At 38.8% G+C, this 18,654-nt stretch overlaps 1 protein-coding gene across 2 annotated transcripts in view; it reads left to right on the top strand.

Moving 5' to 3' along the window:
• Positions 1 to 18,654, top strand: part of dipk1a.L (divergent protein kinase domain 1A L homeolog) — a 47,935-nt gene that overhangs the window by 17,975 nt on the left and 11,306 nt on the right. The window lies entirely within an intron of this gene.

Raw genomic sequence — 18,654 nt, forward strand, 5'->3', positions numbered from 1 at the left:
TTTTAAATAAGCCTTGTATGTTGTATGCTTCTTTTATTATAGGATTTAATTTACACTGTGATAACTTGTAATTGTATTAGTTAATTGTGGAAAGACTAAACTTTTTTATGTTTATAAGTCACTAGAGTCCTTTTGTACGTTATCACAGGTATTGAAATTTATGCTGGTCCATAGTTAAGTGAAAGCCTGACAAGTTACATAGTTAAAAATTCTGTGTTTAGGGGGCTTTAGTGATTTATAGTAATGGAAAGCCTGACAGGTTAGTCGCAAACCCAGTATTTAAGGGGGCTTTGTATAGTGGTTTATTATAAAGCAAAGCCTGACAGGTTATAGTTGGAAACAGAGTATATATAAGGGGCTTTTTACAGTATGCATTTTTTTACCTTTTTTTCCTTTAAATGTGGGGAAAAAAAGCAAACCTAACTTACGCAGAGTAGGACAGGCCTGGTTGCAAACTATATATTTACACAGATATGCATGAAATGCTATTTTTTCTGAGACATAGGACTCGTTTATGAATGCAAACGCACGTGCAGATTGCTAGTTGTGCTGAGCAGGGCCGGAACTAGGGGTAGGCAGAGTAGGCACATGCCTAGGGCGCAAAGGTGGAGGGGCGCCAGGTACGTACTTACTCCTACCCCTAGTCCGGTCCCCTCTCTGCCGACCGCCCATCTGTGCGCATACGCGAACGCATGCGTCAATTCGCGCATGCGCAGAAGCGTCTCTGCGCTGAAGCGTCTCTGCGCTGAAGTGTCTTTTCGCTGAAGTGTCTTTTCGCGCATGCGCAGAAGCGCGCAACTAGCCTGCGCAGCAGCCGGGCAGGCTGCCTAGGGCGCCTGCCCAGCTTGGCCCGGCTCTGGTGCTGAGTGAATTGGATGCTAATGCTATTATGAATGCTGTATAACATCAATGGCAAATCTCTCTCAAGTGTGGTGTGTGTCCAAAATGGAGTTCTTCTGAACATCACAGTTTGGTCTGTTTACATATTTCAAGGACTTTTTATTCACTAAACAAGTGGCCTCCATTTCTAAAGTTCAACCTAAGAAATGACCTTATAACTGCACACAATTAAAGGGGAACTACAGCATAAATTAAAATGTAATATAAGCTTCATCATACTAAAATAAGACATTATGTTATATATAGTTAAATCTAATATACCTTTTGGTAGGGTTTCTTTTGCTTAGAAGATGTATTAGAACGCATGCTTTAAAATTTTAATTAAATTCTGTCTCTCTACATGCAGGATTTGTATCAACCCGTTATTTTCTGATATTTGTTTCTGCTGGAATCAATTATTTGAGTAAGCTCTCATCTGCAGGGAAAGTGCCCCCATTCACCCCAAAATATTATTTATTATTTTTACTTTTAATATCCTTATATTTTGCAACTGGGGGTACTTTATTTATTATAATACACAAGTGAGTATGTGACAGAAATGACATCACTAAGCTCTGATTATACTGTATATATGTAGAAATCATTATCAGACTGACACGCCCTATAAAAAAATCACCAACACATTCCCGACACATTGTTCAAAAATCCGACGTTTCGGTCCTTATTAGGACCTTCTTCAAGCATAGTACAACAGAGTCTCAATAAACTTTAAATTTTCTTAACAACAGAAAAGTGCCCATTCCTCATCAATATGCAATTAAGTGATCGTCCAATCATGTTCTTTGTTGTTCTTTACATTCTTGACAACTGTTTAGTGCCTCTATATTTAAAGGGGAACTATCGCGAAAATGAAAATTTTATATAAGCTTCAGCATACTGAAACTTTCTAAATACAATCAATTAAAAATTCGGTAGTGTTTCTGAAATAATTAAGTTCGTCTTAACTATCCCTCTCTCATCATTTGTTTCTCTTTATTGTCCCTTCATGTAGGAGTTGGGCGTTAGATAATCATTGACAGTTAGATCCAATATATCTTATAAGGGGGCTCCTTTTGCCTAGATGATGTATTAGAGCTCACTCTATTAAAATCACCAGAAATCCTGTCTCTCTACATACAGGATTTGTGAAAAAGGCCATTATTTTGTTAGATGTTGTTTGAACTAGAAAGTTAGTCTCCCCTATAAGATATATTGGATCTTACTGTCAATGACTATCTGACACCCAACTGCTGCATGAAGACATAATGAACAGAAACCGATACTGAGAGAGGAATAGTGACCATATACTTGATTGCTTCAGAAAAGATGCAGAATATTTAAGTGATATTTACAAAGTTTCTCATTTCAGTATGATGAAGCTTATATTAAATTTTCATTTTTGCGCTAAAACCCCACATAAATATTTTGTGTTTTTAAATTTCACCCAGTGATGTCACCAGTGTGCCTTAAAAGCTCATATACAGTGTCCATTTAAAAACCTTCAATTAAAAATCATGTAGAGAAAATACATTTTGTAACTATTCTGTAACAATGTATAAATATAAATTCAGAGAGAAATGTATACAAAATAACCTGTTCCCCTTGTCTTTATTTAGGGGCAGATTTACCAAAGGGCGATGTGACAAGTGCTGGCGTCAATTCGCCAGTGTTATCACCCGCAGGGCTCTCATTCGCACTCTATCACCAGGCGACAATTCGCTCTGGTGATTGGACGTTACTCCGCAAATTAACTAAAATGCAAATTTTACTTAACATTACCAATTTCCCCAGACTTGCCTTTGCCAACTCAGACCAGGCTAAGTGCACTGCATTGTCTGAGCGAATTTTCTCCTGGAGTAGTTTAGCAACGGGTGCAAAGCGGTCGCTGGCGACTTTTCGCCGGTTAGTGAATCTGCCCCTTATATTGCTGTATTAACTCTCTTACCCACTTGCTGTACTTCCGTTCCGTCCAAAGAACAAAAACAGCTCTCCGTTTACAGGTTCAGAATCTTAGAGCAGATGTGTTTGGTTGCTTTGGTTCAAGCCCAACTTTGAGGCCTAATGTTTGATCAGGGCCCCTTATAAAAAAGTTTTAGATATAAAAAAAAATACTGCAACATTCTACAGGACTTCCAAGGTCCTGAATTATGCCCTAAATGACTTCAAGGATATTATAAACTAGGTACAGTCATAATATTAGAAACATGTTTAATGTATCCCAGAAAGCTTCTAACTTCTGATAAAAAACAGATGAGTGATCCAAGCTTTTTTGTGGTTTCAGTCTTATCCTGCTTATCAAACAAATATTTCATATCCCCTCGATGCTGAAAATAAATTGTCTCTGGATCACTGAGTAATTCGCAATATATCAGACTTGGAGACCTTGATGCTAGTTTCCACCCAGGTCACCCACTTTCAAGGCAGCAATCAATTCTCAAGGCTTTACAGCAAAGCACTATACCTTAAATGCAGTCCCTAAGAATTTAAAAATAACCTGGCTACACCCTGGTATTGGTACGTGTCAAATCTTGCACTTTTACAAAGCTTGGCTTCTTAATGGCTATGGCACAAAGATAGATGAGCATATATAAATATAATAGTGACTTAGAGAATAAAGAATGAAGAGAATACATTTGGATTGGTGGTGTAAGGTTTTCTGGTAGACACCTGAAATCACAGTCTGACACTACATGCCTTCTCTTTTCTCTAACCCCTGGTCTTTAGTTTTTTTCGGCCCTAACCCTTTCCTTTCAATAATTTACCACTCTCTCAGTGGTATAACTAGCATACAGCAGGAGTTTGCTGTGTGCTTCTATCTATCTAGCAAATTTTTTTGCCAGGCATGATTTGCGTGAAATTATGTACTTCGCCATCTGCAAATTGTTTCACTGTGGCAAAAGTCCACCGTTAAATATTTTGCTGTGACAAAAAAAGTCGCCAAGGCAATTGTCGCAGAGACACAAAAGTAAGAAAAAAACAGCAATAGACTTTTAATGCATTTGGACAAAAAAGTTGGCTAGAAAAAAATGCCCATTGACTTTAATGTATTTGGAGTGAGAAAAAATTGCGGATAAAAAAAAGTTGCACGTAAAATAATTTTGACGTCTTTTGACTTTAATGTGTTTTGCAAATTTGCTCATCACTACTCACCATGATTAAAGGAGCGAGGGTAGGTCGTGCACTCACAGTGTGGAGGGGACAGGGGTTTTGCTTCCAACTCCCATGTGGGGGCCGAGAAGGAAAACTTCCTTGTGGGGAGGGAGGGAATTCCCTTTCCTTATTTGCTTCTTAAAGATGTATTTTTAAAAAGTATAAATAACTTACAGTAACTGAAGTAGGTATTATATGCATGTATATAAATGCTGCTAATACAAAGCCTTACTTATATGTGACATAATGAGAAAAATATGGATAATTAATTTCTAATGATGTTTGTCAAATCTGGCCTTCCTCATTACATAGTACCCTAATATATAAGAAGATAAAACACCTGTACCAACGCCTCATCTTTCCTTGTATTTAGCTTGCTGGCTGCATGAACACTCACCTTCCCAGTTTATTTAATAGCCTGTGAATTGTTCACAAATTTTAGACTGATTTACTTTTTCTCTGTAATAATAAAATAATGGCCTGTACTCCATGTTGAGTAACCTGCATAAATCCATGTTCAAGACAAAACAGTCATACTGGGTTTATTTAAAGTCTAAATCTTATCAGTAAAAATGATGATCCAAAATATGGAATGACCCCTTATCCATAAAACCCCAGGCTATATTCCAGTTAAGAGCTCCTGTACCTGTAGATATTTACACATTAGCAAATAATGCAAATTTACAAACTGGAAAGCTTACGTTTCTGCTAGAAATATGGGAAACTTATGTACTCACCATTCCAGTATGAATACATTCTTAAAATCTTTCGCTGTTTGTATACAATATTATACAGGTATGGGATCCGTTATCCGGAAACCCGTTATCCAGAAACTTCCTAATTACGGAAAGGCCGTCTTCTCATCATAATCAAATAATCCAAAATTTTAAAAATGTTTTCCTTTATATCTGTAGTAAGAAAACAGTTGCTTGTACTTGATCCCAACTAAGATATAATTAATCCTTATTGGAAGTAAAACCAGCATATTACATGATTTTCTAGTAGTCTTAATGTGTGAAGATCCAAATTACGGAAAAACCCGTTATCTGGAACGCCCCAGGTCCCGATGATTCTGGATAATAGGTCCAATACCTGTATTCTGTTGCTATACCTTGTTTAATTTGTGCAGGTTCCTGTATTAGATGAATGTTCTAATACCCGGCTGCATAGTACAGAAAAGCAACTACTGTATTGTTGTATTGTATTGTTGTATAATAAGAATACCTGACTTGTGGCTGTAGTCCAACAGCAGCTAAAGTAAATGGCTACCTATTAATGTACTATAAATTATTGCTATTTATTCCCTGGGGGCTTCTCTCAATACCTTGGTTAATATCTCACATATCATACATTTTGTCCTTGATTACAATGTTAACCATTAAAGTGTGGCAACTGTCAATTAAAAGACAGTTATTCTCACTATTTCTATAATGATAAGTATGTTTTACTATGCTTGGCTCTCATCCCATACTTTAATAGTACTAATTAAAGGAACACAATTGCCTCATAATTTTGTCATGGTTTTATAATGCTACTTAGCTTTTTATGATTGCTTAGGAAGTGTCATATATTTCTCTATTAATAATGATTTCTGGCTACACAGATATGCTTCCTTTTTCTTTATTGGGCGATGTTTCCACAGGTGTTTTGTCTTGCACTTTGTATCCCATGCTGTCAGAAGGTGTGTTAAGAACACATTAAACATGAGTAAATATGGGACCTGTAGAAAAAAAGGGAGACAAGCTGTGGAATAAGCAAACTATTTTTATCAGTCTGTAGCAGTTATTTCAAATGTAGGCACTACATTCAAGATGCAGCAACAACAATCTAATAACAGCCCACCTTTTATCTATAGGGCCCAGATTCACTACACTTGCATTGTTGGTCAGTTCGCTGACATCCAAAGAAGCACTCGATTAAAGTACATGGCAGATTTGTTCATCAGCACAAGATGTAGGGTACTACAAAATCTGTAATATAAGTTGGATCAGATAGTCAGGTGGAGTGTTTTGTTGATAGGTCTGTATCCAACAGTCAGTCTATTTCAATGAGAACAAAAAGGCTGAAAAACATTACATTTTATCTTGTCGGATGCAGACGCAACATGAAGTTATACCTTTTGTGTCCTGTTGGATGGCAAATTTTCTATGTAGTTTACACATCGGATTTTTCTATCTGTCCCATTATATTTTGACCCATGCGACTACATCCAACTTGTAGGATACGTTCTGTTGATCTGATACATCCTAAAGATTCTACCATGTAGTTCTTAAAAGTAAACTGATACTATTTTAAAAAAATCAAGTCATGGAGATGAAATTTGTGATTTTTATAGTAGTCACAGTATTCCTGGGAAATGAACATGTGCACAAGGTGTTACATTCATTTAATTCAACCATAGTCTAATGTGTCATTTGTTAACTGTGTTCCAGAATAGAATGAACAAAACTGGGATAGTTTTACATAGGGTGTGTTGGGGAAACCACAAGTGCAATAGCAATTGTAAATAATTAGCGGTTAGTTTTGTCTACTACATATTAAAAAATAAAAGCTAATGAAATGAAAGTAATATTTTACTGGTGCAATATAGGACTTATTTTATAAGATGAAATATACACACTTTTTTGACAACATGTATTCTGTTCTACTTTCATTTTGGAATGATGTTTTATCACATTTTTACAAACCTAGGCTCCCTGTAGCAGAAGAATACACAGTACAGCTGAGGTGCTCGTTCAGAAATGCCAGATGCCTGGGCAGTATTGTAGTACATTATTGGAAAACAACCTATTACAAAATGGAGAATACCTTGGAATGAAGTTCATTCAATTTTTTTCCCATTTCATGTGGTCTATGGTTTTCTAATCTTCATGATTAGGATAGAGTCAGAGAAAGCAAACTTTCTGTTAGACTAAGTTCATATGTCAAGTGATTGTAATTTGTAAATACTAAATGCCATGTTTTTGGGTGACCGTTGCCTGACAAGTAAGTGCACCGACATCCAAATTAATGTGGTGTTATTTTCAAGCATTCTGTTTGCTTCCCACAGAACTACAAAATTCTCAAAACTGATCACTTCACATGCCATTGACTTTAGGCTGACTGTCACACAACAATTTCATAGCAGAATATCCTTGAGTTTGCCAAGTGCCTTATTCAGTTTTATATTCATTTGTATTAAGACAAGCACATCATCTTAATGTTGGCTGACTGCTATAACAGTTACTTAGGGATTAAGATTCGGGGAGATTTAGTCGCCCAGCGACAAATCGCCTCTTCTTCACACAAGTAATCTCCCTGAAAAGCCTTCAAACCAGCTAGAATCTAAATCACCTGCAGGATGGCACTCGAAGCAATTCGTTTTCCGAAGTTGCCCGAAATATCCTTGCTCCGAGGCTTTTCAGGGAGATTAGTCACCCAAAAAAGAGTCGATTTTACGCCGGGCGACTAAGGGGTATATTTATCAGAGAGTGAAGTTCGAGATCACCACAGTCCTCTAGAGTGAAATTCTGCTACTCTCCATTCATTTCTATGGAATTTTGAAAGGCATATTTATCAAAGGATGAACTTTCACCCATTGATAAATACTTTTTTAAATATCCCATAGAAATTAATGGAGAGTGGCGGAATTCCACTCTAGAGGACTGTGGCGACCTCTAACTTCACTCTTTAATAAATATACCTCTATATCTCCCCGAATCTTTGCGTGTGCCTCTGCCCTAAGGGTAAGGTCACACTGTAAGAGTCTGGGAGATTTAGTGACCCGACGACTAATCAGCTCTTCTTTGAGGCGACTAATCTCCCCAAACTGCTTCCCTGTGTCTTCGGGCAACTTCAGAAAACGAAGCAGCGCGAGTGCCATGCTGCAGGAGTTTTTTCATTGTAGCAGGCGGAAGACGGGGGAAGAAGTTTGGGGAGATAAGTCGCCCCAAAGAAGAGGCGATTAGTCACCGGGCAACTAAATCTCCACGAATCTCACAGTGTGACCTTACCCTAGTTTCAGATGCTAAGGAGATTTAAAAAGCTGGCTCATGAGTGAAAGTGAAATTTCTTATCAGTCAAACTGTTAATACAGGATTCTTACATGAATGGACTTTATAACTTTATATTGTTAGAAGAATATGGTTGCTCTTTACCTAGGGAAGCTTGGCATAATGGTGTTTATTAGTTAAATAAGAATTATTTACAGTAAAACCCCCATTTTATGTATTTTTAGAGGACCATAAAAAAATTTGCAAAATTTGGAGAACTGTAAAATCAGGGAGTTTTACTTTGAAATATATTTACTATGTTAATGACAAGGGTTAGGCATTTTCAGCATCAGTGTTATACTATGGGACAGTCGGATGCACATCCTCAAGCAATAAGTGATTTGTTCATGACTGTATGAGGTGTAGGCTAACTTTATAACTATAATATACAGACAGAACCAAAGCAAAGTATGTAAGGTTTCTATGTAAGGTCACTAATAAAAACATTTACAGAGGACAAAACCATTTTTGGGAACACCAGGACAACATTTTGGTGTTAAATCCAGTAAAACATAATGTAAAAATCTGTGAACATCACGGACTGAAATGCATTATAAATTTGTGTGACAAAAAACATGGTGTAACCTGTGGGAAAACTGAAAATAAAGTTTTGTAAAATTTAAAATTTACTGTACATATATTTTTTTTCTTAACACTTACTTTGGTGAAGGATAAAGAGAAATATATCTCAAATGCAAAATATCGATCAATATTTAGGCATAGCTCCCTGCCCCCCTTCTTGCATGCACAGTTTTACTAGGGTTGTATGCTTTTTATACTGCCTGGTTGAAAACTGCCTTCCCAGTTGTCAAAAGTCAGAAAACAGGTCAGGTCTGTCCTCTGATTTCCATGTGATTCAGCCAATAAAATGCTACTGTATCATAGTCCTGCCTGTCCTGCCTACAAAAGCCAAATGCCCTCACCTACACATTGGCACAACCCCAGCACTGCCCCTGACATCACCAGCACCGCCCGCGTTATGATTCCAAAGGAGTAAAAAGGTGGCAACCCAAGCTTGTGCTTATCATATGGTTGCCACCTGTCCAGGTCAAGACAATGCCAACAGCCCAATTTTCAGAAGCGTTGTCTGGGTCAAAACTGCCTTCCTGGTTTTCAAATTAGAAAAACAGGAAAGGACTCTTGTAGATTGACGCATCGATCAGCCAAACGCTGATCACTATGTCATAGACCCGCCCCTGTGATGCCACTGACCTTCCTAATGGCATCACCGCCATGCCCCTTAATGTCACCGCCCGCTTTCAGGATGGGGAAAAGTGTAAATCCTAGCTTGTTGTGGAAGAAAAGGGTACTGCCCCCTCCACTTCACTGCTAGATTTACCTACAAGTGTCTGGCAGCAGGCCACACGGCCAAGATGCACCTGAATTATGAAACTTCTGGGCTGCATCTTAGTGGGTAATATCATAAAAGTCCAATGCATGCTACAGGTCTACTCATTAATAGCAATGAGTCAGCAGTGAGCATTTACTGCTCACCTGTTTAAAAGCAAACAAGGGTGTTACCAATTCACCCTTTATAACTCACCTGACCCTGAGAAAGTTGGACTGGGGCTCCATCAAAACTCATTGGTAAATACTGTAGTTGGCAAACTACCTCTTCAGGCTTCCAGTGATGACAACACTTTAGATTATACCTCACCTGCATGGAATGTATACTGCCCTACTGTGTATTAGGAGACTTATACAATTGTGACCCAGGTTTGCCTGTTGAGACCTAAAAATATTTGTCATTGGATTTTTACTTATTTATAAATAAACATTAAACTGTACACGGTATGGATATGTGCCCCTTTATTACTAATATGGTGTTTTGTAGTGTGGGCTGTGTGGGGCTGCTTTCGACCAGGGTGTTATTCAAATTCTATGAGTTTTTTTTAAAAAAAAATTTGAATTAAATTTTCGAGATTTATATTAATGTGGCCCTTTCAGAACTCAAATTCGGCTATTCGCCACCTAAAACCTGTCGAATTGCTGTTTAAGTCAATGGGAGAGGTCCAGGGATCAATTTTGAGTTGTTTGCAATCTTCCTGACATTCAAGTTTTTTTCTTGTCAATTCCATTCATCCGAGTTAAATAAATTAGATTTTTTTTTAATTACATTTCCATTGGTCAAATATCGAATTTATGGGAGTTTAGGGGAGATTTTAAAAACTCACATGAATACAAAATTCGACCCTTGATAAATGTGCCTCTAAGAGTTAAATTTCCAGCTTCCACAATTTGGCTCTTCTAGGACAGAGAGCACAAGCATTCTAGACTCCCCAGGACTCCTCCACCGACATCATGGACCCCCTTGGGCGCAAAAAGGTGAGCTCACAGGGGAGGAGGGGTGGCAGCAGCAAGTTGCCCCAGGTTGGCAGAGGGGCCATGATCGCCCCTGTACAAGCATCATCCTGGAGCAATCTACCTGGGAGCCAGAATCACTCCCCTTCAGGTGCGGACTGAGAATTAAAATAGGCCCTGGCATTTCAGGTACACAGAGGCCCAATCAGCCCACATTAGGGTTGCCACCCGGCCGGTATTTTACCGGCCTAGCCGGTAAAACACCTTCCAAGGCCGGGGCCGGTATTACAAATTTACCGCCAATGTAGCTGCCGTTAATTTGTAATACCCTTAAAAAGACCCCTCGGCCCGCCCCCCCATCCCCTGTAAATTTTTTTTGTCCTGGCCGTGGCCCCGTCCCTTTGTGTGACAACCCCACCCCTTTGCCGTCACACCACGCCCCTTTTTGTACCTGTCCCCCGACCAGCCGGAAATTTTTTTTGCAAAAGGTGGCAACCCTAGCCCACATAGAGGCCCAAACAGCCCCCACCAGCCCCTAAATACTGACTTTTTATGGGACCTTATAGCAGCCCCTCTGGCATTTGCCAGAACCCACAGATTGCCAGTCCGGGCCTGTTTCGCTTCAATAGTGTGCAAGGCTGCTTTTGGCTTACCCCTCAAAATTTAAAGCTGTCAATGCCTCAGAAGGTTGATAAAAAATATAGATATAAAATATTATATAGTTTTTGTTTACTTTTTTTTTTAACTAACATGGCTGATTGACAGAAACTAAATTTGAGTTCCGAAAGAATAACAGAGAATAGCATTTGGGTATAGGATTTTTAATTCCATAAAATAAGAAATAGCCATCTGCAGACTTTTCTTTAATAATAAAACCAATTTTGCTTTTTGGCTGGTTAGGTTCGTATTGTTTAAAACCAAGCAGAATTGCTTGGAAATGCAGAAACTACTCATTTACTTAACAACCTAGAAGGCATATTAATTCTGCCTGCATTATTCTTCATTGTGTGTTGGCAGCACTGCACAAATGAATCAATAAATGATGCAGAGGAAGAGGCGTAATGCTAATTAAACTGAGAACAAATCCTAGCAAATCTAGGAACTGCTGTCTGATTAGGAGCCATTTGGCACCAGTAACTCCTCTTCTTGGCTTCCTGTTAATATTAACAGTAAAATATATATTTTCTGTAGTTGGGAGTTTTATAGCAAATTTCAATCAGCAGTCTTTCCTTGTGTTAAATACAGCAAATAGTCATACCAATTAAATTGCAAATATCTCTGTCTTCAGTTAGCATAGAAAAAAGGAAAGGAAATGCTCCGTCCATGCTAACTGTGGCAGTAGGGTAAAATGTATATAGGAGAACCCACATTTTTGAATTGAAGCAGCCCCATTCAGGCAAGCTGCGTTTTTTTTCTTTCCCAGATTTAATGTTTTACTGGAATTTACGCCATTTGAACACAGTCCCCTGGGCAATGTAAAATCAGGGTTTTACTGTATTTATATTTTGAATTAGCAGTAGCTACTTCTACTATCAGTGAATATTTTATTTAGATCATATTCTGTGGATCACCACGTGTAAAAAAAAAAATATATTATTTATGTTATAAAATGTGTTGATGTTGACAGGTATGATGAAAGGAAATTGAAAGCTGGTGGAGAATTCCATCAGTGTCACAGTGTGATGTTAAATAACGCTCTAAACATGTGAAGGTTTGTTTATGGATTACAGGAATGCAAGGTTGCTGGCAAATCAATCATGAACTGCTTCTTTTAATAGAATATATTTGCACTAAACTACAGGTTACGTGGAATAGCCTTTTCATGGCTCTGAATAGTGACATTTTGCATAGGGACAACTATTATTTTGAGGGGCTCAGCAATAATGAATACAGCAGTTAGGAATGATAGTAAAGTTAATGTGTGAGCTCTGTGAACCAATAAATGTTACATGTAGCGTAATAAAGCAGAACTGAAACTGTTTATATAAATGTTTCTTATTTTCTAGACAGACTCCCAATTTAATACACTCCAGTAATGGACAATATGCATTAATACATTGAATAGATTGGTGCAGAAACAGGATTTTATTCATCCCCAGACTTTGGATTAATCTATCAAATCTACTGAATGTGTAGCTGAGCGCAGGGTTCAGACATAGCCAGGCTCCTATTATAATGTATATACCTTATGCCAATACATTTACTTTCATTATGCATCAACATCAACTCTCATTCTGCTGCTCATTCTGCAACCTCTACTATAGAAAACCTGCTTGTTTCCGGATCCTGGACTTTATACCTTTTTTTTCAGCTTTCCACTCTGCAAAGACAGTTTCCATTGCTAATTGTTGCACGATATATTCAAAATTCATCTGTACTGTGGCCCTGTGCACTGCATTTTGCATTTTTTATAGGTAAATAAATCTGACTTTTAATTTAGTAGAATAAGATCTATTTGGAATATTTACTGGCAGAATGTTGTTAATCCTGTTAATGACATTCATTTTTGTGCTTCTGAAGGTAGTTTCTTCCTTTACATTTCCAGCCGACTGTCCCCACTCTATCATAATATCTCCCTCTCTGCTCCATTCCACACACTGCTGCTCCTATACCTTACATAGCTTTCTAAAGAATCTAACTCCTGCAACTACTACCTCACATAAACATAGGAACTTCAAATCTTTCTCCCACCTCCTCTCACTCTGTCTCTTCTACTGTTACTAGCTGCAGGTGATAACCCGGGTCCCTGCCATATACCTATCTGCCATCGCCCACGTTATGGACCCTCTCTGCTCAAACCTACAAATACTGTCAACCTTTCCAACATTATTCAAATTCCCACTCTCCCATCTGCTCATCTCCCCTTCTCCGGTGCACTTCTTAATACCCGCTCTGCTACTAACAAATCCACTTTAATTCATGATGTATTTTGTTCTAAATCTCTTCAGCTTTTTGCCCTAACTGAGACCTGGCTCTCTCAGAATGACAATGCTATTGAAGCATCTCTCTCTCATGACGGTCTCGCCTTCTATCATACCCCCTGCACTACTGGCCGTGGGGGAGGAGTAGGTATTCTGCTCTCCCCTCGCTGCCGCTATAAACTAATCTCTACACCTTCTTCCTTCTTGTTTCCTTCTTTTGAGGTGCATGCAGTTCAACTGTTCTACCCTCTCGCTGCACGGATACCTGTTGTTTACAGACCTCCTTCTGCTAAATCTCCTGCCACATTTCTCTCTGACTTTGAATCATGGCTCTCTTTTTTCCTAAGCTCTGACAGCCCAGCAATTATTCTGGGTGACTTCAATTGTCACATTGATAACCCCTCCCAGTCCTGGCCATCATGTTTTCTCCATTTAACCACCTCTTTTGATCTCCAGCAGTTGACAAATACACCTACCCATAAGGATGGCCACTGCCTAGATCTGGTCTTCACCAAAAACCTAAAACTCTCTACATTTAACATTGATCATTTTCCTCTCTCTGATCATCTCTCATCTTATCTCTTTTTCTATCTCGCACACTCCACTCTCTGCTAACCCTCAACCAAAAATTCTGGTTCGCAACACCCGTGCTGTGATATAACTGCTCTGTCTGACTCTCTCAGTTCTAGCTTCTCCTCCATCACTACTTCCTCTGATCCTGATTCACTGGTAAATACCTACAACTCGGTTCTGTCTGCTGCTATCAATACTCATGCCCCCCTGCAGCCACAACGCAGTCGAGCCCGCAATCTCCGTCTCTGGATGAACGTCCAGACTCGATTTCTGCACTCCTGTATGCGAGCGGCAGAGCGCATGTGGAGGAAATCCCATACAAAAGCTGACTGTTTTCAATATTCAACTAGCTACTTCATCCCTCTACAAATGATTCGCTAACACCTGAACATACCCCCCATGACTTTGCTGACTTCTTTGAAAGCAAAGTTGACTCTATCCACAAACAATTTTCCCACCCCTCAGATACTAATATTCTCATTCCACCTAAAGCTTCTATTTCTATTTTCAACTCTTTTGATCATATATCTGAGCTGGAAGTCTCTAAACTTCTCCTATCCTCTCCATCAACAACTTGCTCACTTGATCCTATCCCATCACCTCTATTAAAACAGTGTGCTCCAGTCCTCACTCCAGTACTTACTCATATATTCAATTCCTCACTAACTTCTGCTACCTTCCCCTCATTATTCAAACAGGCCTGTGTCAAGCCCATTCTGAAAAAGGCTACACTGGACCCATCCTGTTTGTCTAACTACCATCCTGTTTCTCTTACCGCTAGCCTCTAAACTGCTGGAAGGTCTCGTCTTCTACCGTATTACTAACTTTCTATGCATCAATAATCTGCTTGACCCTATGCAGTCTGGCTTTCGGCCTGCACACTCCACTGAGACTGCCTTATGTAGAGTTGCAAATGATCTCCAGACTGCTAAGGCCAAAGGGCATTACTCTATTCTCATTCTCCTGGACTTATCTTCTGCTTTTGATACTGTTAACCATTCTGTTCTAATTCAAGTTATCTATTCAATTGGTATCCATGATCAAGCTGCATCCTGGTTCTCTTCCTGCCTTTCTGACCGCTCCTTCTCTGTTACTTTTGCAAACAAATCCTCTCCTCCTGTTCATCTTAATGTGGGGGTGCCTCAGGGTTCTGTACTTGGTCCTCTGTTCTCCTTGTACACTCTCTCTTTAGGAGACCTTATATCTTCATTTGCCCTTAAATATCACCTCTATGCCGATGACATTCTGATATATTTAGACACTCCCTCGCTAACCTCTGACGTTCAAACCCAGATAGCAGACTGCCTAGTAGCTATCTCTTCCTGGATGAACCAACGCCACCTCAAGCTCAACTTGGCCAAGACTGAGCTCATGGTCTTTCCACCCAAACCGAGCCCTTCCTTTCACCATTACTATTGATGGCATTACTATTAACTTGGTTAACTCAGCACGCTGCTTAGGGGTCAACTTTGACCAGTCCCTCTCCTTCTCTAATCATATTCATAATACTGCCAAGACCTGTCGTTTCTTCCTCCGCAATATAGCCAAGAAACGCCCATTTCTTATGCAAACAACAGCCAAAACACTAATCCATGCCCTTATTGTATCCCATTTAGACTATTGCAATTTCCTCCTAACTGGCCTTCCTAACCCCCATCTCTCTCACCTCCAATCAATCTTAAACTCGGCTACCAGGATCCTTCTGCTGTCTCCTAAAAGGGAACCTGCTCAACCCCAACTAAAATCCTTAGCGTGGCTGCCTGTTAAGCAAAGGATAGCATATAAAACCCTTCTACTAACATTCAAAGCCCTTCACTCCTCTGCTCCTCATTACATTTCTTCTCTTGTCTCAGAGCCACTTTCTCTTCACACCATCCACATCCACTGCCACCTCTCATCTCAAACCCTTCTATCTTGCTGCTCCTTACCTATGGAATTCCATCCCTGAATTCCTCCATAAGGAATCCTCTCTTAATCTCTTCAAGAAAAAACTAAGAGTCTACCTTTTGGACCACTAGAACTTTAGCCTAGTCCTGTCCCTACTGACTATGCCTTACCTTGTGCACTTTTTTTATCTCCAATTTGCACCTGTATGTTAGCCTCCCATCCACTTAGACTGTAAGCCCTATGGGGCAGGAACCTCCTTCCCACTATGTCTCTTACCACATAGCACTTAAGCTCTTTGTCCTATGATTCTGTATATATTTATTATGTGATTTGTCTCCCCCGTGTATATATAGTGAATAAAGTACCCCCTTTTGTAAAATATAAGGATATTATAAGTTACCGAGGAGTTTCATGACCATATAAAAACACGAGGCCGAAGGCCGAGTGTTTTTATACAGGTCATGGAACTCCGAGGTAACTTCTAATATCCTCATATTTTGCAACTGGGGGTACTTTATTTATTATAATACACAAATTTCAGTGAGTCATGTGACAGAAATGACATCAGAACTCACCGTTTATAACTGATGACATCAGAACTCACCGTTTATAAGGATATAATTTACAGGATATTCACAGCTTTTGTGTATTATATATATATATTGTACTTTTATGTACTGTACAGCACTGTGGCTCCTTAACAGCGCTTTACAAATAAAGTTATACATACATACATACATACATACATACATACATACATCTGGCTTCTTATTAAAAAATAAGTCTGAGTTCAGATCACTTAATTCATACTCTGGTCTCCTTTTCTTCCAAAAATATACTCACCTAGGCTACTCATGTTGTGCTGCCACATGTTTCTAGTGCCCCTGCATCCTCTGTACCACCATGGGTTTAAGATGGCCATTGTTTTTAAGTAATTTCCTCAAGAGACCTTAAATTGTTACAAAAGTATCTAAGTATCAATTCTGGGCTCTCTGCCAAAAGCCTGTTAAGTTAGAAACATTGTATCCTTTTCTGCGATGATGCACTGGATTATAGGAAGACTATGGAAGCATCTGTGGACTGTTGTTCAGTCAGTGTGCAGAATCCAACAAAACAGTATTGTGAGTTTAGTCAGGAATGAAGGAAATAATGAACTGTGATGCAAAAGAGTATTGAGAAAATGGGAGGATTTCATTTTCAAGTCAAGGTGGTGACTATACTTTGTGTGACTGCAGCTTTCCACTGGTGATGGCCATTGAAGGTAGAGAGAAGATCAAATCTGAAGACCACAAATCATTAACCATACTTCCAGTCGAGAGAAAGGCAGTAAGGGTGTAGGACCATGACCGAAAGAGCTTCAAGAGCAAAAAAAAGGAAGCTTCTGACACCATCATTCACCAACCAGTTATTCCAACATGTAATAGAATTAGCCAGAAATAAGCAAATATATTCCTGCAACTTTATGCTTATTTCTTCATCTCTTGTTAAATCTGATGAAAGGCAAGGTCTATTGTGTATATTATAGCTGGATAGTAGCATTCACAGACACATATATTGAGCACCAAGTAAATGCTATGATTACTATTATACAGGTTCTGGCAGGCAAAACCTGTTGCTGAGGCCAAGCTGATAACTCAATATTCAGTGCTGGCTGCAGGTAGGAGCTGGATATTGAATAACCAAGTTATATCTTACGCAAGTTTGCATAAAGAAAATGATACTGTGGCTTCCCAGAATTTCAGAATTGAAACCACCCACAAGCTGCTTCCTTTAGACTACAAGATCAACACAGAAAAGTGTATTTTCCTCTTGGAATGGTTTGTACTTCTATGTATTATGCAGATATAATACATATTTCTTGATAATATTATTGGATATTGGCCAAACTATCTCAGAAGGAGATTTGTAAAACATTAGTTCTCATGAAGTCCCAGGTAGTTAATTTTTTCCATATTTCAGATCGGAAGTTGCTGTTTTTGATATTGACCTGTATTGGTTCTCCGTTTTTATCTCGGGTAACACCAGTAGTGCTGTTATTATAGAGGCGGAGCTTCAGCCTGGCTCATGGGGTATTCTCTTAGCACAATAAAACAAATCTATTAGCATCATTAATGCATGCTGATGCACAGTACTTAGACATTGATACTAGTGTCAAATGATTTGTACAGTTAACAAATCTTGAATAGGCTTTCAGTGCTGAAAAGTTCACATAATACACATTGTGCTCTTTCCCACTAGCTTAATTAGAATGTATTCCCAGGAGGCTCTGTGTGATCATACATCAACCACAGAATAGTTTAGATATGAAAGTGTATCAGCTGCGCAAACATGGTTTTCCTGAAGTATTTCTCTACCGTTTTTATAAGTAGCACAAATGTCATTGTTTAACACTTTCAATATTTGCATTCATTAAGGCTTTGAAGTATACCATATCTTGAATATGTGTAGATGTTTAGATGGTCACTGATTTGTTTGTAGTGTGGTTGGTGCACAGTGGCAAGTATCTGAAGAGCTTTGTGGTTAAAGACAATGCACTGATTTACTATTATAAAACTGGGATATCACGCAGATATTGCAGAGGGGCATAAGAATAAGAATGGATATATATAGCTTTAATTACATTCTATGTATAGAGAGAGAGAGAGAGACATAAGAATAAGAGTGGCTTTATATATAACTTTAATTACAGTTGGTTGGTTTAGCTCGTTAAGCCTTGAACTTCATAGGCAGGTGTGTCCAATCATAATAAAAACTAATTTAAGGTGGGGGATCCTCAAAGCAATGCTCAAAAGATCTAAAAACAAAGATTGTTCAGTATCATGGTTTAGGGGAAGGCTACAAAAAGCTATCTCAGAGGGAAGCAGAACCCATTGTCTAGATATTCAGAAAAGAATACATTACATCTGCTGCAG

The sequence above is a fragment of the Xenopus laevis genome, chromosome 4L, assembly GCF_017654675.1.
Source record: "Xenopus laevis strain J_2021 chromosome 4L, Xenopus_laevis_v10.1, whole genome shotgun sequence".
In the NCBI taxonomy this organism is placed as follows: domain Eukaryota; kingdom Metazoa; phylum Chordata; class Amphibia; order Anura; family Pipidae; genus Xenopus; species Xenopus laevis.